General features: G+C 46.3%; 1 pseudogene; it reads right to left on the reverse strand.

The window, feature by feature from the left end:
- Nucleotides 1–3413: 3413 nt before the first annotated feature.
- On the reverse strand, nucleotides 3414–3512 carry LOC115933510 (uncharacterized; annotated as a pseudogene).
- Nucleotides 3513–6000: the final 2488 nt, after the last annotated feature.

The following is a 6000-nucleotide window of genomic DNA, read 5'->3' on the forward strand; positions in this document are numbered from 1 at the left end:
TGGGGAAGGCCCTTGAATGCTGAGCTAAGGAGTTTGGACTTTATCACGTAGGCAATGGAGGCTCATCAAAGGTTTTTAAAGCAAGCAAGTAACGTGCTAAGAACTTGTCTTAGTGACTTAGTCAAACAACCCTGGCAGCAGTGTGGAGAATGCACTCTACAGATGTTAGGGATTGTCTTTGTTAAAACTATGATGATCCAAACAGCTTTATTTGGAAAATATACCCTTTATGTGATCCTCTACTCTGGTCAAGGTGAGTGAAAGTACAAAAATAAGAATGTGGTCTAAGTGATAAGATACAGAGAGCAAAGCATTGCAATTGTGCCTTATGCTATGACTCAAGACAAACACGTTTAAACTTCCAGCTTCTCATTTCAAAGTTGTTAGCACTTTTCCTTTAATAACCTTGTGTGAAACACAGGTTGAAAAATGGCAAAATTATTCTACCAACTGAAAGGTGACCTCAGCTGCTCAAAAAACTTCACTGAATTTAAACCATAACTTTATGTTTGACAAGGAATAGCAACAACAGATCCTTCTTTCTTTTGGACAGCTACACATGATTCAGTATTAGTGACTGAAAAAATTAAACCAGAAAGTGTCCCTTTTTGCAAAGCAATTTAATGATGAAATCAAAAAGAGCTCTCGACTTCCAGACCAGTTCACAAGTCCTCAGGCTGTTCTTGGTGCAGAGGAGATGAAATGCGCGTGCCCAGCCCAGGAGACACAATGGCACTTGGAGGCTTTGCTACGGGAGACATTGCAGATGGGGTGAGGGAGAGGGAAAGGGAGAGAGATACTGGTTGGAAAAGATTTACTGTCCTAGGCATGCGGACGAGATGGGCAGCACCCAAAGACAGTCTGGCAAATCAGAGGATTATTTGCAACACTAAGCCACCTCCCCCAGACGCCATGAGAACTGAAGCAGTGCTAAAGTGCAAACGAGGCACAAAGCCAGGCTTCCCAGGAGGATCACAACAATAGCGGCAGCAGCAGCAACATCAGGGGAAGGAGCTCCAGGGCAATTGTAACATTTTCCTTGAAAACATGCAGATTCTAAGGGAAGAAGATAGGATTCTCCCACACTGAGACTCTCCCATTAGCTTAGAAAATAATGAGTTTTCTTTGAAAATAATAAACAAATTGATTTTTTCTGATTATAAAAATGTTTGTGGTAAAAGTTCAGAAAAGGAAAGAATGTAAAAATAACCCACATTGCCACCACCCAGCAATAAACACTCCTAATATTTTGAAAACTATCTAACATCTCTCTAGTCATACCTACTCAAAAAGATAAATAATTTTTTAAAACTGAGGCCTTACTGTTTTTCCATTCAGTAATATATTGTGGACATCTCAAAACTGATAAATATAGATCTACATAATTTTTTGTTGGCTGCATAATATTTAGATGTGAATGATTTATTTGAACAATTTTTTTTTTTTTTTTTTTTTTTTTTTGAGACGGAGTCTCGCTCTATGCCCAGGCCGGAGTGCAGTGGCGTGATCTCGGCTCACTGCAAGCTCTGCCTCTCGGGTTCACGCCATTCTCCTGCCTCAGCCTCCCGAGTAGCTGGAACTACAGGCGCCCGACACCACGCCCGGCTAATATTTTTGTGTTTTTAGTAGAGACGGGGTTTCACCGTGTTAGCTAGGATGGTCTCCATCTCCTGACCCTGTGATCCGCCTATCTCGGCCTCCCAAAGTGCTGGGATTACAGGTGTGAGCCACCGCGCCCGGCTTTAACAATTCGTTTTTAATAAAACTTTAATAAAATTTCAGAGTTTAACAAAACTTAAGCATATTCTACTTTACTAGAATTTACAAAGAATTCCTTGAAAATGTTATTGCAGAGATGATAACATAGAAAGGTTGTGTGTGCCCTGTTAGAATATTTCTTTTTTTTTTCTTTTTGATACGGAGTGTCACTCTGTCCCCCAGGCTGGAGTGCAGTGGCATGATCTCGCCTCACTGCAAGCTCCGCCTCCGGGTTCACGCCATTCTCCTGCCTCAGCCTCCCGAGTAGCTGGGACTACAGGCGCCCGGCTAATTTTTCGTATTTTTAGTAGAGACGGTTTCACCGTGTTAGCCAGGATGGTCTGCATCTCCTGACCTCCTGCTCCGCCCGCCTCGGCCTCCCAAGGTGCTGGGATTACAGGCGTGAGCCATCACACCCAGCCAGTATGTTTTCATTTTCCAAGATTGTTAAATGAAACGGCAGCTGTTCCAGAGAGTCAAGCCCTGCAACTGAAGCAACATTTAGTTTCAATCACTCAGCACAGTGTTTGCCTCGTAAGCCGATGTTTCAGAAGTGCTCTGAGAGCTGCCCACCCTGGGGTCTAAAGGACCCAGAGTTGGACACACGGTTAATTGGCAGGCCTAAAATACCAACATGCCACGGACAGTCCAGTCAGGATGCTGTCATGAGGCCAGTGTGGTTTCTTTGGGAGCAGCCTTTCAGAAGAAGAAGGGAGAATTTTTGTCAGCTGCCCTGGGAGCAGGCCCGGCTGCTGCACGTGGCAGATGGGGTGTTCCATCTGTTTTCTCTCGGGAGTGGTCCTGAGTCCTCACATGTCCCGTGACAGACATGCCTCAGAAAACAGTGCAGTACATAAGCAGGTAGAATCACCAGAGACTCCACCAGAAATTAGTGCAGGCCTTAGTGAGCCCTGAGTCAACGACCCGTGCACAGAATCTTCCCCCACTGGCAGCTGCAAACCTCACCGAGGTGCAAACTCAACACCATGCCCAAAACAAGCACCTTTATCCATCCTCCAACCCCTTCTCTCTGTGCTTCCTGCCCCAGTTACTGGCACCACCGTTCACCCAGAAACATGGAGATCCATCCCAACGAGTCCCTTCTCTCACCCCCACAGCAACCCATCAACAAGTTCAGCCATTTGTTCTCCAACTTTTCTCAAATCTACCCACTTGTCTACATCTCAACTCCAGCACCTTACTCCAAGTGACAGCCATCTCTCTCCTGAAGAACTCTGACAGCTTTCTACCTGGTCAGCCACATTCACTGCCCCTCCAACCACTCTCACCCTGGTCCAGGGGGATATTTTTTTTTAACACAAATTATGTCACTGCCTCAATAAAAGCTTTTCAGTAATCTTTCACTAGCCTTGAGACAAAGACCGATAACCAGGTTCTGCAATTCCAGTCTCATCTTGGGCCACATGCCACCCCACAAATCTCAGCACACAAGTCCTGGCTGCTGGGTTTCCTCTCGGTTCACTAACACTTGGACCTGATGCTCCCTCTGCCTGCAATGGGGCTTTTGCAACTCCACCCATTCTCTCTTTTTAAAAATTGTGATATATATTATCACATACATAACATAAAATGTACCAGTTTAAGCACTGTAAGTGTACAGTACAGTGCCATTTAATGCCTTCACATTGCTCTGCAGAAATATGAAACGCTTCATGAGTCCTCCTTGCACAGGGGCCATGTGAATCTTTCCTGGATTGCTCCAATTTTAGTATACATGTTGCCAAAATGAGCACCCTACCCCCTTTTGTCTATAAACTTTGACTCATTTTTGGATTTTGGCTTAAAAGTCACTTATTCAGAGAAGGCTCCAAAACCAGGCTCAGCGCCCCATTGCACATCACCTTGGCTTCACAGCACTTGGTGGCAGTGATGTGATGGTCGGATTGGTGTCTGTTCCTCTTACTAGACTGCAGGCTCCATGCAGGCAACACTCAGGCCTGGAGGGTGTAAGGCACATGGTTGGGTTCCATATAGCCTAGTTCAATGAACAGTGCTTGAATAAATGGAGAAATGCGGTTCTACCCACAGTGAAGACCACCCTTGACATCATTATAGAAAATCATGTGGTTCTATGGTGTCTTAAAAACTATTTCAGAGTAGGATCTTGGCTTTGCCTTTTGAAAACCAAAACACATAGTGAAGCGTCTTTTCTCCCTTTTCTCAAACAGAAGAGCAATTTTCCTCCAACCATTAATTTGGGCTTCATCTCTTACAAAAGAGGAAGCCACCTGGTAGTTTCTAAATGGTAGGTTTTCCATTGATTTTGTTCATCAAAGTTTCAAAACTAGCAAATCTAGAATCAGACTTCTGAAGCAGTTTGTAATTTCTGAAAGCTAATGTGAAGTGGAATTTCTTTTTTTTTTTGAGACGGAGTCTGACTCTGTTGACCAGGCTGGTGTGCAGTGGTGCGATCTTCGCTTACTGCAAGCTCTGCCTCCCAGGTTCACGCTATTCTCCTGCCTCAGTCTCCCAAGTAGCTGGGACTATAGGCGCCTGCCACCACGTTCTGCTAATTCTTTATATTTTTTTTAGTAGAGACGGGGTTTCACTGTGTTAGCCAGGATGGTCTCAATCTCCTGACGTCGTGATTCACTGACCTTGGCCTCCCAAAGTGCTGGGATTACAGGCGTGAGCCACCACTCCCAGCGGGAGCTTCTTTTACAGTAAGACACTCAGCCCGATCCTACCCACCATGTCTGCAGAGAAGCACTCTCTCACCCATCGGGGATTGAGTGTGGAACATGCAGATGGGTCTCCCTGGAACCGGAAGTGTGTCTGCACCCGCCAAGTTCATGAAAAACTCAGCCACACTGGACTCTAGGAAGCCCTGCTATGGGGCCAGATGGGGTGGATCTAGGATTTCATGGGACCAAGGACTCAACTCAGAGTTAGAGCAAGAATAGATAACATTCACTTATGCGACCGTTCACACTGTGTTACTCATAACACCAGGAGCAAGAGATGAACCTCATCTGCATCCACAATAGCATCCTAAGGAGATAACATTCAGAGGTCAAGCAGCTGCCCCAAGAGGCTTTCAAGGAGTGCTGGGCCAGATTTGTTATCTGATTTTAGTACTAAAACTCTTGTGCTTTTCACTCCACTTTGCTCCATATGGCATTCACCACTGCATTTTTAGAAGCAACTTCCACTATAATGGCACCCTCGAAGTGGCATAAAGATCAGGTCATTTGCACCGTGGGCAAAGCCATGCAAAGTAGAAAAATGTGTGCCCTATGACTGTAAGGCCTTTCGATGTGACTGAACACTCAGACTTGACCACACACTCTGTGGTTGTTCAGTGTGTGTGGACTCTCTGGCTGATCAAAAGCCCGAGAGGGGGCAGCACATGATGAGCAGGACTACCTGGTAATGCTAAGCCCCTAAAATGTCCTGGTCCCATGAGCCATGCCCCAGGCTCTGCCTCGACTGTTCAGAGTGTCCTGTGTAAACACTGTCTTGAAGCTGGTGTCTATTCTGGCTTTCTGCAGTTTCACTTAATCTTGAGGGGAAAAGCAAGGATGCCCTCTGCCTCCATGCATAGATTCCCATAAGCTGGGTCCCCCAGGCTTCCTCTAAATCCTGCTTGTCCCCACCCTCCTCATGGAGATCCCAGTGAAGAACACGCTAATCTCTTTGAGCGAGTGAGGAATGAAACGCATAAGTCTCCCACTGCAGGATCAGGGCGTGCTGAGATAACCCCTCCAGCTCTTGGCCCAGGAGGTGATAAAAGAGGCACCTGCCATGAAGTCACCAGCTGAAACCTCCACCCTTGGCCCTCGGCACCCCCGTCCAGCCTTGGCCCCACTGAGCCAACGATTCCAGTGACCCTAAACATCCCACAGTTCCATATCTCCCGTCTCCCCATGAGGCTTCCCTGCTTTCTGTCGACAAAGCTGCCTTTCATCACCTCTGTGGCATGTTCCCCTCCACTTGCCCTCCATGACCCTCACCTCCTCTGCCCTTGGCCACAGCTCGTTCCCCTCCATGTCAGCTGTCAGACTCCAACTGCAGCAGCCCTTGAGGCACTCAGCTTTATTCACACAGCAACACAAACACACATTCCCCCAAACTTTTGTTCTCTGCCTCCTTTTAGGTTTTCCAAAGCTTCTTTGTTTGAAAAAGAAATCTTCCCAGGACTCCCTCATCTTACCTCCATAGTCTCACCTTCCACCAGATTCCAAGAAGATTTCAAACAATTTGGGGTGTGGGGGAAGTGTT

Source organism: Gorilla gorilla, chromosome 13 (assembly GCF_029281585.2).
Source record: "Gorilla gorilla gorilla isolate KB3781 chromosome 13, NHGRI_mGorGor1-v2.1_pri, whole genome shotgun sequence".
Lineage (NCBI taxonomy): Eukaryota > Metazoa > Chordata > Mammalia > Primates > Hominidae > Gorilla > Gorilla gorilla.